We start from the raw sequence: 14816 nt of genomic DNA, 5'->3' as shown, positions 1-14816 counted from the left end.
CTGAAACTTCATAACAATACACATGAGCTGTAGACCTGACCTGCATTTAGGTTAAACACACAAGGACTATGCATTTCATCACCGGATCCTTCCCATCTCAGGGCTACTAGCTCCATCTGCAAAATCAGAAATGCTGACTCAACCCATGTTTCTATACCACTGCCCCCCAACACTCCCTTTCATTCCAAGGGCCTTCCAAACTGCCTTGATCGATTGGTATTTTTAAGGGTTTTTGTTCACTCTACCTGGTAGCTTGATTCACAAAACCCAGGTGTATCCAACCCTATTACTACTTCTGCTCTCAGGGGACACACTCCATTAGGGGGCCTTACGTCTACAGGAAAGGCCCCTAGCCCAGGTGCCCTCCTTCCTTGCTACAGAATGATCAAAACCACTGCAGCCTTGCGGGGCCCCACGGGACAGGGCTGCAGACCCGCAGAGATAAACAAGCTGGCCCAGATATGGACAAACAGCAGCCACGAGACGGGGCTGGGATCTGGCACTGAGGTTCCCATGACTTCATTAACCTCCAAAGCATTGTTCTTCCCGTCACCAAGGCCTTTTGATAACATTTACACTCAGTGCAAGCCGGGGCTGTACGACCTGGCTCCTTGCAGCAGAGAGAAAGTGGGGCCCGCAGCTCAGAGAGGGCTCGCCTGTGCAAGGGGGGGCTGCGGGGCTGAAGACCAAATCCAACCTCCTGCCTCCCACAATCACAAGTGGTGTTCCAAGAGTCCACGTGGGAATTCCCGAATCCTCAAACTGGAAAGAATCCCGACAACCATGTAGCTCAGGCGCTTGGATAAAATTCCAGGTTCAGAGATTCCTAGAGTGTAAGGGCTTCTCCCTCGACTCTTCTTCCTTCATAGCAGGGCTGGTAAATGGGCTCATCTCTCTGTGTACGCAGTTCTGGCCTCCCCACCATGCTCAAAGCTCCAGGAGGCCATGAGCCACGTCTCTGTGCTCACTCTTACATCCCCGGGGCCCAGCACTGTGTCTGGCCATACCAGATGTTCAGTAAATACCAGCTGAGTAAATGAATCTATCTCCAGAGCCAATGTGAAACGCAAAAAGTACTTCCATTCTTTGTTCTACCACCAACCAGCTTATGGTATCAGGATGTTCTCAATGTGTTCGTTTCTTTATCTTCACAATGGGGAAAATATCTGTCCCCACGCCTTTATCAGAGATGATTAGAATCTTTGGAAGCAAAAATTGTTGAAGAGCTTTGAAAACTACCATGCTCTTTGTAGCTAACAGTCATTATTATTTACTGTTTGATCGGACTTTCCTGGACTTCACACAGGTTGGCATCTAATACTGGCCGTGACAAATCATTTCACTTCAGGAATGAACACTCCAAGTTGTATCCTGGAGCACCTCAAGGTTGTTGCTTTTTTAAACCTTCAAAACACTGGGACACAATTTATGGATGCTTCCTCTCTGCTGCTTTTAGGGGAGCCCTATAACCATCCACTAGACCCAGAGATAGTGGCAGGTGTAGGAGGGAAACCCGTCAAGGCCCAGAGGTTTGTCCCTATGTCCTAAGGCAGGCAGCTCTCACCCCTCCTTTCATAGTGAGAACCAGGGGAGTGAATTTCACAGCCGCCTTCACCTCTCAGAAAGGATCTAACAGTTGCTGTGTCCAAGGAGTTCTATCCAGACTGTGGGTTTACTGGGTAAAATAGGTCCGCCTCTTTAGAGGAAAGCCTGGGCCCAAGGTTGGCCAGAACATCTCCCTGGGGACCACCCCCCACAAAGAGCATCTGCCTTTTACCTTCTGAAGGGGCCTTTCTAGCAGCAACTGTTTCCTACAAGATCAAAAGACCCCATGCCTCTGTAGCTGCTGAGTGCTGCATTTAACTGACACAGGTCCCTAGGCATCCCCCCTTCTGACTGATGCCCCCACATCCCCAAACCCCGGCCTCCACACTGAGGACCACCCCCAAACTCAGCCTCCTCTTGTCCTCCAGTGACTCAGCATTTTTCTCTCCATGTTTGAAACCCCAAATCCACCCAAGACAGGGAAGTTTTACCTGGGAACTGGAGTGCACTGGACATATGGGGATCCCTTGGGCCACGGAAAATCAGCGAGCCTGGAACTGCCCAGATTTTCTAACCGGCACTCGGTCCTTGAAGGGATTTTCTTCTTCATGGGCTGGATACATCTAATAATCATAGCTGACATTTGCTGAGCACTTACTTTGTGCCAGGCCCTGTTTGAAGTTCTTTGCACGCATGATCTTATTTCATTTTCACCGCCACCCTGTGAGGAAGGAACTGTAGTCTCCCTATTTCACAGATAAGGAAACAGCCTAAATAACATGCCTAGAGGCTTCAAAGCCCAGGCAGTCAACTGCACATGCTCTTAACCCATCTGTCATAGCTATTTGGAAGACACACACCCTTCAAGGGAAAGCCCTTTTCCACTTGAATCCTCTAGTCTTCAAGGATCAGCTCAAAAGTACCCCATCTATGAAGCTTATATTCGATTTTTTAAAATGTTTTTATTGATTTTATAAAGAGAGGAAGAGAGAGGGAGAGGGAGAGAGAGAAACATCACTTGAGAGAGAAACATCAATTGTTTGCCTCCTGTATGCACTGGGACTGGGGGATAAGCCCACAACCTGGGCATGGGAATCAAACCGGCGACCTTTCGGTACATGGGATGGTGCTCAACCAACTGAGCCACACCAGCCAGGGCTGTGAAGCCTATATTGTGAGTTTTCTCTCCTGTGACATTTTTTAAAAATACCTTTTTAGCCCGGCTGGTGTGGCTCCGCGGTTGAGCATCGACCTAGGATCCAGGAGAATGCAGTTCAATTCCTGGTCAGGGCACATGCCCGGGTTGTGGGCTCGATCCTCAGTCGGGGGCGTGCAGGAGGCAGCTGATCAATGACTCTCATTATTGATGTTTCTACCTCTCCCTTCCTCTCTCTGAAATCAGTGGACATATTTAAAAACATATTTGTTTTTATTGATTTCAGAGAGAGGAAGGGAGAGGGAGAGAGAGAGAGATGGAAACATCAGTGATGAGAAAGTCATTGATCAGATGCCTCCTGCATGCCCCCTGCATGCCCCCTACTGGGCAGCAAGCCTGCAACCCGGGCCCTGACCGGGAATTGAACTTCAACCTCCTGGTTCATGGGTCAACGCTCAACCACTGAGCCACGACAGCGGGGCTCTCCCCTGTGACATTTTATTCATAATGCCACTGGAGCTCTTGCCATTCTATGATAAGTGGTGGCACCTGAGTCTGTCCCACCCCCACCCCACCCCCACCCTTGCTTTAAAGGGAGGGTCTTACCTTACATCCATTGCAGGCTCTCCAGCTCCTAGAAGAAGCTCCACCAATGTTTGCAGATTAAACAAACGATGAATGTGAAAGTAGTGGATTCTGCCACAAGGAATTCTGGGGACTAAGCATCAGGCTTAGTTGGAATCCTGGAGGACAGAAACCAACTGAAAGGGATGATCCTGGACTTTTCTAAGTTTACAGTCTAACTGGGAAGTTATATGGGAACCTTTCCAACACCGAGCCTCAGGCTTTATGAAGCAATGCACCAGCAAGGGCAAAAAATGCACATCTACGTATTGGTTATGGATGTAGATCGACTTAACTTTGGAATAGGTAGCAATTCACATGATTTCAAAAGTCTAAATGGAATATAGTGACTGCTCGCCTCACCCAGTCTCCCAAACACTCATTCCCCTCCACACAGACAGCCAATGCTATTCTTTTGTGTTCTTCCAGAGATACTTTATACATGTGCCAGAGAAAATAAGACTTTTTAGCTATATTACATATACATATATTAGCTATACAAATATATTAGCTATCTATAGTATAGTTTATATATGTAATATATGTTATATATGCATTTTTATGGATTGACTAGGCCAGGGATATGCAATAATATAATAAGTCATCAATTAAAATTCCAACACTTAATAAGCCCTTTATGTGCACATGCTTTGGACCCCAAAATGAATGTAGCAGAAAACTGGGCCCTGGCTGGTGTGGCTCAGTTAGTTGGGCTTCGTTCCATGCGTCGGAAGGTTTCTGGTTTGATTCCCAGTCAGGGTACATGCCCGGGTTTTGGGTTCGATCCCCGGTAGGGAGCATGCAGGAGGCAGCCAATCGATGTTTCTCTCTCTCTCCCTCTCTCTCCTTCTCTCTTTCTCAAAATCAATAAAAATAAATAAATAACAGAAAATTGAAAACCTGTTTGCAAAGTGTTCCCACTTAGGATGGGTTGAGAAGAGCTCTATTTCAGATAATTAGGGACTGGCCAGGGCAGGGAGTGGAGAGTAGGGAGATAAGAGAGAGGAGGTGGGTGGAGAATGAATAGTTTTCTCTACTTTGCATCCCTGGTAACTAAGCATAAAGAGGCTTATTGTAAAGCAAATCATATTTTCTCCATAAAACTAATTCTGCAGTTGGAGGTTACATTTTGATGTAAGGCCTTGGCATTCAAAAACACAGATATCATTGAAGATGTCACAAAAGCAAAGAACTATAAACCTTTACAATCACTTAAAATAATAAAATTGTTCCAAAGAGTTTTTCAAATGTACATAAATGGACTGATCACATTGATTGCATGAGGAGTCCCAATGAACATAAAAAAATACAGCATTGCTGTCTCAGAGGTTTTCCCTAGGACTGACACATCGCTTATGATAAGCATTAATTAAAAGATCAATTAACAATAGTTCTCCCTGCCCTTCACAGAATTTGGAAAGGATCTTTGAGAATAATTTAAAGATATTTTGAGATAAAATTTGGGGGCATTTCTTGATTTAATAATTTAATAAATTTTGAGATATTTCTTAGGCATCCAGCGTATTAAGCACTTATCCAAGGAAGTTTGAACCACTGCGTAATTCTTCTCGCAATAAATTTTCTTTAATGGGAACAGAGATGTTTAAAATCCTTCCTTTGACCTTAGCATTGCCTTCAAAATGGCAGCTGCTCATTCAGATGGCAAAATTTTTTTTTAATTGTTTTGAGAGAGAGAGAGAGAAACATCGATCAGCTCCCTCCTGTACTTGGCCCGACCCAGGCATGTGCCCTGACTGGAAATTGAAGGTGACGCTCCAACACGGGCCAGGGCCAGACAGCACAAATTTCTGAGCACAAACTTTGTGCTAGACAGCAGGGATTAAAAAGAAAAAGTAATAAGACATGGTCTGTACCTGGCAGAACCCATCATGGGCTGGCCAGTTATTATTCACTTTAGCAGCTACCTTCATGAAGGTTTATCATGCGCCATGGTAAGATTAGATGCGCATTAGTTCATTTAATTTTCATGTTAGAAGGAAGATACATTTTTGAATGTGTTTTAGAGAGAAAACACTTAAAACTTACCCATGTGTTATGGGTTGAATTGTGATTCCCAAAGAGATATGTTGAGGCCCTAACCTCCAGGATCTGAGAATGCAAACTTATTCGAAACTAGGGTTGTTGTAGATGTAATTAGATAAGTGAAGATGAGTTCATAGTGGAGTAAAGTGGCTCCTTAGTCCCTCATAACTGGTGTCTTCAGAGGCAGAGGAGAGGCACAGAGAGGAGAATGCCATCTGAAGACAGACCCACAGGGAGAAGACAGCCCTGTGAAGACAAGAGGCAGAGATGGGGGTGATGTGTCTGAGAGCCAAGGACGGCTGGCTGTCACCAGCAGCTAGGTGAGAAGCACGAAACAAGTTCTCCCTAGAACCCCGACATTGCCAGCACCCTGATTTCAGACTTCTGGCCTCCAGGGCTATGCAGCAAAGAATTTCTGTTATTTTCAGCCACCCAGTTTGTGGTACTTAGTTAGAGCAGCCCTAGGAAATGAAGACCTGGTTCCATCAAGGTGGAGCCAGGCTGCCTCCCAAGCCCACCCTCTTAATGCCACTTTGAGGAGTGGGAGAAGCAACATGGCAGAGGAAGACGGGGAGGAGCAGCTACCTCTGTCCATAGGTGGGAACCTGGGAAGGCTTCTCAGAGGAGGAAATTTTGAGCTGGACTTCAATGGTTAAGTAGGAGTTTGCCAGGGCCAGAAGGGTGGGGGTGGAAGGACATGCTGAGCAGAAGGAACAGCGTGTGGGAGGCGAGAAGTAGCTGCACATCAGGGAGTTGGGGTGATGACAGAGTTTGTGTTGCTGGTGGAGGTGGTCGTAGTTTTCGCCCTAAAAAGTTTTCCTTGTAAAGTGAGGATTGAGTCCCTATTTCTTTCCTTCCCCTTTCCTACCTCCTTGGTATAGTTGAGGCAAAAGTTCATTCCCAGAGACTTTCCACCCTGCCAGTCATCCTGGGCCCACTTCTTCTGCCCTTGGAGTTTCTGCCTCTCCCCAGGGCTTACCCCTCTGGTCCTCGGGGAGGCCTCAGAGGGTGCACCCCCTTTGCTTCCTAGAGGCTTCCTCATCACACTGTTTTCTTCTTGGTGTTTTTAATTAGCTGAAACCAGCTCATTACCATTTGTATGCTCTTTGTTATCTGTCTGTCCCCCCTCTCCCTCCCCCCAACCTAAACTTGAGTTCATGCTGGGGGAGGGGGAGGGCATCTGGCTTGTCCCCAGAATTGAGGTCTGGGTCTGGGATTTAGAAACGGTTTCTATAAAGATTTGTTGAATGATCATAGCAGAAATTTTCTAGCGGTGAAAGCGATTTAAAAAATAAAATGGGTGGCCCGAGGAGGGTCTATCACCGAAGGGGTTCAACAGAGGCACTAGAGGGGGGCCTCAGGCTTGAAGGTAATTAGACTAAAACCCTGGGACTCTGGGGTCTCGACATGAAGCTGGACTGAGTCTCCATGAGGACTGGGTCTGTCAGAGGGAAGTCTTTACCTGCAAGAGAGTCCAGGTGCCCCTGGCAGAGAGCAAGAGAGCAGCAGGCAGGGCTGAGATGGCCAGAAGGCGGAGCAGCCACAGCAGCCATCTCTGCAGGAACCTAGAGGGCCACTGTGCCCACGGAGAGTGAGCCCTGGTGTGGGTATGGCCTGCCCAGAGCACGGGGCCTCTGTCCTAACCAGCACACAGGTGCCATCTGGGCCAGAACAGGGCAGGAGGGCAAGATGTTGGTGGCCAGACTGGAGAACAGTGTCACATGGCACATTCCCCAGTGAGAGGCTGGGCTCCAGGAGGGCAGAGCTGGGGAGCCAGGAGCCAGGAGCCAGGAGCCAGGGAAATATTGGCCCCTTTACAATCTTTGTAGCCGTATTTTATTCCTGGGCTGGTTGTGTCTGAGAAAACAGAGTAGCGAATGTCCTTTGGATTATTAAATTATTCTTCCTTCACCTTAGGTGTCAAAGGCACTTCCTGACACCTCCTTGCTGAGAGGTCAGAACACTTCACACTTCAGTGCTGAGCCAGAGAGGAAATCCATAGGACTAGAGCCTCGGGATTTCTCAGCACTGGGTAAGACCAGACAGCTTGCTGTCCCTTCTGCGCCCCCACCCCGTGGCTGCCCCAGCCAGGGAGGGGAATTGGGCCAGCGGAGTGAGCTCCTACCTCCCAGGAGCCTGTGGTCTATTGAGAGATGACACACAAAGAACACACACACATACACACCCCCTGAGCCTGAAGGACAGCCTCAGAGTTCAGAGGTCTGCATTCTTCTGCATTGACAGGGTTGGGGGTGGGATGGGAGAAGTCTTTTAGCCAGTGACTAAGCTCAGGGCACAAAAACCAGAGAGGAGTGTGACATTAAAGGGCGCTTTTGGAGATCTAGCTAACAATTGTGGAGTGCTCCTCCCTCTGTGACAGGCACCCTGTTGGATACAGATGCTTCATACAAGTGAAGCCGCTTAATTCCTGCAATAACAGGACCCAGATAAGGGTGCAGGTGCCTGGAAAATGGGCTCACACTGCTCCACAGCCCAGCAGGGCCAAAGCAGAGGGCCCTGGAGGGACACAGTAGGCTGACCCATGAGGACACACATTATGGGGGTCTTGTGTTTTTTTTTTTATCATTGAATCTTCAGGGCCTACCTCAGTGTCCAGAGCATAGTAGGTGTTCAAAAATGTCTCAGAAATGAATGAAAACAAAGACAACCCTCCAGCTGTATTCTGGTTTACGTCACAAGTACAGCTTCATCTGCTTACCTGGTGAGGAGGAACCAGAGCAGGTTTCTCGCTGCTGCTGCTGTGTTATCCTTACTGCTGTTATTATTATTACCATTCCCCTCCTGCAGACCAGAGCTTTGACGGGGAGCCCAGAGTTTAATTTTCCCAGACAACCAGAAGAGCTCAAGGTTCAGCCAAGTCTTTTTTTAATTGATTTTAGAGAGAGAGAGAGGAAAGGAAAGAGGGGAGGAGAGAGAGAGAGAGAGAGAGACATCATCCATTTGCTGTTCCACTTATTTATACATTCATTGGTTGATTCTTGTGTGTGCCCTGACTAGGAATCAAACCCACAACCTTAGCATATTGGGATGATGCTCTCATCAACTAAGCTGCCCGGCCAGGGCATCAGTCCAAGTCTGCTGACCCCAAATTCCAGATTCTTCCCAGCAACCTTGACATGAGCAGAATCTACAAGGTCCTCATTCCAACCAGGACTTTAGACCCTGCGCTTGCTCCCTCCCACCTCCTCCTCACATTCCCTATCAAAGGTAGCTGTCTTTACCCCCTTGGAAGAAGGTGGCCCCCAAGACCAGCTCTTATCACCCCTGCAGCCCCCCTGGCTGAGATGGTTGGATACCCTGGGCCCAGTCCTGGGCTCCCAAATGAATCCTGGCCACTAACTCAGCTGTACCTGGCCCGGTGAATCTGCCACTGCGGGCAGTGCTGTCTCAGGACTGGAGGGCTGACTAAGTGAGATATAGTGGAAGTGCCCTGCACATTTTGAAGTTAGTGCATGTGTTATTGTCCTTTGGGCTCCACCTCCCTGGTGTGCCTTAGTGTGGCCCTTAGAATGTTCCAGCTTCCACATCTCTGAGGGAGGAAATATAACAATGCTCATTCCTGTCCTATGGGGTTGGGGAGGGGATGGTTGGCCAGGGCCTCTAGGTAAAAGCCAGAAGGAAGGGAGGGGACACTGTAGGGAGCAGGAGGAGGGGCAGGAATCATGCACACAGGCCTGGCCCCTCTCCCCTCTGCATTTTAGCTCAGAAATAAACTTTGATGAGGCCGACTTTCAGTCTAGGTGAATTTTAAGTAGGAGGGAAGGTTATCTGGTTCAACAATAATTTGTTAAATTTCTACTACTCCTCTGAAATAAGAATACAGTATATAGAAAAGGCACAGTAGTATCTCACGGTTCCAGATCTCACCTTTCTGACAACTCTTCCGCCTGGAACACAGTCAAGAACTAGGAAGGAAAAAGAAGTCATTGATTACTCAGAAATATGCACAAAGTACACACATGGAAGCACACACTCGTTTATTTATTTTGGGTCCATTAACTCTTAATTCACACAGAGTTCTAGCAGATTAAGAAGCCACATGCTTGCTTGAAAGAGAGAATTGCTACTTTGGGAGAGTCTATAAACAGTGATCTAAAATTAGCTTAGAGCCCGGCCGGGCGTGGCTCAGCGGGTGAGTGTTGACCTAGGATCCAGGTGATCAGGGTTCGATTCCCAGTCAGGGCACATGCCCGGGTCGTGGGCTCGATCAATGACTCTTTCATCATTGATGTTTCTATCTCTCTCTCCCTCTTCTTTCCTCTCTCTGAAATCAATAAAAATATATTTTAAAAAATAAAATAAAATAAAATTAGCTTAGAAACAAGGTAGGAGAGAAGGAAATCTACCACAAGCAATTATGAGAACTCAGAGTCAGCTGTGATTAAGTGTGTGTGACGAATGGCCTGATGTACCTCCAAACTTTTGTACTGACATTGCTGTATGACCACTCGGTACAAGACAAATCATGGAACCACAGAACAAATTAAGATGAGCATTTCATGTCGTCAGGCCAACTTCTGAGAACCAGAGAGGCAAAGGAACTTGCTCAAAGCTGCACAGCTAGCCAGGCAGTGTGAGGAATGGCACCCAGATCCTGGTCTTACCTGGCTTCAGGTGCTTTCTACCGCTCACGCAGATCCCTAGTTCCCAAAAAAACCTCACATTCTGTTCTGCGTCTTCTATCTGAGACATCAGGAATGGGTGTGGCTTCTTTTAGAAAGAATCAGACCATTGTAAATGAATAATGAAGAAAAGATTTGGCACTTAAAGAGGCCCTACGTGCACTGTTGCCACAAAGCCACAAGCCAGCTATCTGGAAGCAAAGAAGGACCCTGGGGAAGCTGACAGCAGGTTTTTCTATGGTCCCTTCTTCTGGGGGCCCAGGCTGACTCCGAGGGTCAGGCCAGGCAGATCCACGCACCGTCAGGCGAAGCAGAGCAGGCCAGGAGGACCCAGGGGTGGGGTCAGCGGAGCGCTGATGGATGGGCAGCCGTGAGCCCCTGAACCGTGCCAGGGGAGCACGTGGAACATCTCTTCAGGTGTATAAATACCAGACAGGCGTCTCACTGAGTGTATACAACCGCATTATTTTAATCCGTCAATCCTGCACCCTGTGCTGGGCACCCTGCCAGTCTGCCTTCCCACATCCTGCTGCCAACTCTGGATCCACTCATTTCTATATTGAGGAGCTCCTCTCCATAAATAACGAGCAGGAGGCAGGCATAAAAGAAAGGCTGGAGTACTGGGAAGGCTGTCACCCGGGGCCAACAAAGGGCAGGAAGTGCCGGGCGGTGGCCGTGTCAGTCCCCAAGCCCAGCTCACCTGGCTGGGCTGTGCGGCCTTTGTGCAAAAAATGTCAGGCCCAAGTCCTGAACTTCCTGCCATTTGTCAGGCTGTGCCGTGACCCGGAGTTCACCGAGATGCTTGCTGCTCCCAACAATACACACATACATCCTTTGGAAAAATTCTTGCTCTCGCCCGTCCAACGGCAATAGCTTTTTATGGAAGTGGCTGGAGGGGTCCTGGGCTGAGCAGTGGAAACTTCCTTGCGTATTTCTCTCCTGAAGACGCCAGCTCAGGCAAGGATGGGAGAGGGCAAAATCCGGGGTCGGGGACAGAGGTTCTGGGGTCTCACCCAGCTCGGCTCCTGATCGGCTCAGAGCCCTGGTGTCAGTTTCTGGGACTCATTTGTTTTCTGCTTCTGCCCAACACTCCAGACACCCCCATCCCACCTGCCTTCCTGGAGACTCCAGGATGTCACCACCCAAAAGTAGGATGCAATCAGTGTCAAGAGTATCTGTGTGCCTGCAGAGGGTCAAACGCTTGGGCCATGTGTCCTAGAGTCTAAAGGGATAGCAGTCTGGGCATAGGGTCACCGTTGCCCAGCCAGCCATGTCCCTTGCTCCCAGGCTGGGTCTTGTGAGAGGAGACTCAGGGTGGCTTCTCCAGGTGACACCTAAAGACATCAAGCCGCTGCTCCAGTCACTTGAGAACTGTGCTCACCCGGCAAGGTTCTCGTAGACAGTGGCTCCCAAACACTGGGATGATGTTGACCGTCCCCTGTGAACAGTAGAAAAAAACAAAGAATTTCCCAACTTGCTAAATTTATTCTATTAGAGGGACTGTCCTTTAATTCTGAGGTTATATTCTGAAATGAGAAAGAGAACAATGTGATGAATTTGTCTCCAAGGCTTGCCCTTTATTCTGAGGGTCTATTCTTCCTACTTTCCTAGTGTTACTTTCTTAGTGTCAAAATGTGCTTTTGTTTATGACATCACGGTCATGGAAAAATGTTTTTATTTGATGGAACAAAGAGTGGACAACCCTAGGCTAACCCTCCAAACAAAAATAAAACCACTACCACCCGTGGTGAAGTTCACAAGTGCAGGAGTCCCAGCGCCAGGGCCACAGAGAAGAAGCTAGAGGCTGGTTGTTGTCTTCAAGGAGCTTATCACATGGTGGATGACCACACACCTGTAAAGGTGACACATTACAAAACCTCAAGGGATTCTGTGCAAAAGTGTGGGGCAGAAGTTACTCTGCGTTGGAGCTCAGAGGGGTGGCTGGTCAGTGAAAGCCTGGCGCATAGTAAGTGCTCAGTTAACATGGGCTGAATAAATGAGTGGCTGGAGACCACTGATGAGAACTTAACAAAACTGAGACTTGGAGGGAGAGGAGGTCTTGGTGAGGGGGAGGAGATACTGAGGGTGTTTCCGGTGAGCAGGCCAGCTTGCTCAGAGGCATGGAGGCCCAAAACAGCCTGCTTGTGTCCTGGCTGTGAAGATCCAGCCTGACTGGAGCAGAGGCCATGCCTGTTGGAACAGTGGAGTATGATGTCCCCTAAGTGCAGGTGCACCTTGAGAGCCAGGCACTTTGATACAGCCATTGACAGGGAGCCACAGAAGGTTCTTGACCAGGGCAGTGCCAGGCTGAAATGTGGGCTGAGACATACTCTAGCAGCCGTGTGTGGGAGGCTTGAACTCCAGAGCCCCCGGCAGCTGTCCAAGGGCTCCAAGCTAAGGGAAGGGGGTTGGGCTTGGGTGGTGGTCCTGGGGAGGGGCACTGCCAAATGGGAAAGTAAGGGAATGTGACTGAGGTTTCAGTCCAGGAGCCCTGGAAAGTTTTGACATGACTGGACAATGGAAATGTGGGAGTGGGAGGAGGTTTGGAATAAGGCAGAAGATGAGGTTGGCTTTGGGGGATGACTGGGCTTAGAGTAGAAGTGTCTGGCTGCCAGTGCTGGGGTGAGACAGTCAGGCGCAGCATGACCAGGTCCCTCACCTGGACCACCCTGCCAAGGGGCAAGGACGGGGGAAGCCACCTGGTGCCCTCGCGGGCTGCAGCTGGGCATCCGATGGGGGTGGAGGTGAGGGGTCTCCCCAGGAAGGTCTCCAGTTGGCCTAATAATGTGTGGAATTCGGGCCTGGATTAAAGGAGTTTACAGCTGCCAGTGATGAGTGGCCACTCTCCTTGGGAGGGGAGGGGAGCTGTCATCCGGCTCCAGCAGCTTAGATAACCCCGAGCTATTTCAGGAAAAGAGCCCTAAGAAGAAAAACAGGCTGGTGGCCAGCAGATGAACAGATAACCTGTCTTTATCCCCTATCTGAGGAAAGGCAGCAAGAGGGCCCTCTGGGGACAGGGTCCAGGGCGACAGGAAGGTGCCAAAGTGCGTCAGAGGGAGCGTAGGAGGGACAGGAGCAGGACCAGTGACTGTGATTGGGATGGGAAATGCAGGTGGGGGTTCCCTGGAGTCACCCCAAATCCAGGAGCTCCAAACCTTAGTTGGGGTCTGAATGCCCAACAACAGCCCCAGAGATTGCGGGCTTTTTACCTTTTATTGTTTCAGGTGTTTCATGAGCCAGTTACCTGCCAGCGTTTACAGGAGGCACAACCCCGGTGTGGTACAGTGTGTGCGTGTTTGGTGTGCTGGGTGTGCGTATGTGTGGGCAGTGCAGGGGGTGCTGGTGACTGTGATGCTGAGTGTGTGCGTGAGGTGTGGAGGCAGTGTGTGGGTGCGTGAGTGTGTGGATATGTGGTTGTGGGTATGTGTGTGTGGTATGTGGGCACAGTGTGCGTGCATGTGTGGTGTGTGGGGGTGTTTGTGCATGCATGTATGTGTGTGGTGGGTGCTGTTCATGCATGTGTGGTGTGGGGATGCATGTGTGGTGTATGTATGTGGTGCATTTGCGTGCAGTGCGTGTATGTATGTGTGCTGTACATGTGCGTGTGGGCGCTGTGTGAGCATGTGTGTGAAGTGCATGTGCATGTGCATGTGGGGGGGGTGAGTGTGTGGTCACGGTAGTAATGGAGCAGAACGACTAGGAGGACAGGCTCCTGGCTCAGCTCCCACCCCATTGTCTTGAAAACAGCTGAGCTGTCACTGCTGTGTGGTCACTGGTCACTGTGGCTCTCATACTTCAGAACATGGTCCAGATGTCTCAGGCTATCACCAGAGGCCTTCAGACTCAGCTCCAGGCTTTGTGGCCCCCTGGCCCACCTTGCCCGCCCAGGCACCTCCTGCCTCTTCTGACGGGCCGGTGTCTTCCTGTCTCTGGGCCCGATGACGCAGTTTCCTCCCTGTGGAAGGCCCTGCCCATCCTTCCAGCACAGAAAGTGTCTCTGTCCTTGAAGGCTCAGCTCCTAGCACATGCCCTGGTTACACTCTCCCTCCCATCTCAACCCACCCACCAGACTACCCCCATCCCACAGGCAAGGGGACTGACCGCTCACTGTCATCACTTCTGTTACTGGTTTCCAGCAAGGCACCTAACAGTTCGTGACATCACATAGAAGCAGAAGGGTTGCTCTCCCTGTGGATGCCCTCCAGTTGCCAACCTCCCGAGGCTCTCACAATTCAATGGAGGCAGGAATGGAAGAAGGGACAAGAGAGTCCCTGGTCCTGTGACCTGGTCAACCCTTAGCCCTTGGTGACGGAGGTAGGATCTGTCCTTGGGTCTCCCTCCTGTGGGTTCCTTCCCTGACTTTGCAAGCAACTGGCCCCCCCTCCTTTTGCCCGGTCCTGGTCCTGGCTCACACCATGCTCCTCACCAACACCACCTCCAAGAAGTAGCCACAGCCAGCAATTAGCTGTACGTATGTGTGACATATATTCATGCCCAGGAGCGTACAGCGCTCATCACTGTGAAAACCGCTCCCATGCCCATCTTTCCAAGGACTCTCATGGACTCAACTCATCTGTTTCACGGGCAGCTTAACATTTCAGCGCACGCACACTCCATGGTGGTTTTAACAGGTTCTCCTCTCATTATTACTGAGAAACTGTCATGGGCAAGGCTCTATTTTGGGAGCCAGAATTTACATTCTAGTAAAAGAGACGGGAAATATAAAAATAATTAAGTACATAAGCAGGAGCATTATGGATGGTGTGAAGTGTGACTAGGAAAATAAAACTGGGGGCTGGGGGAAA

The sequence above is a fragment of the Miniopterus schreibersii genome (assembly GCF_964146895.1).
Source record: "Miniopterus schreibersii genome assembly, chromosome: 9".
Lineage (NCBI taxonomy): Eukaryota > Metazoa > Chordata > Mammalia > Chiroptera > Miniopteridae > Miniopterus > Miniopterus schreibersii.
This window is presented reverse-complemented; position numbering follows the sequence as displayed.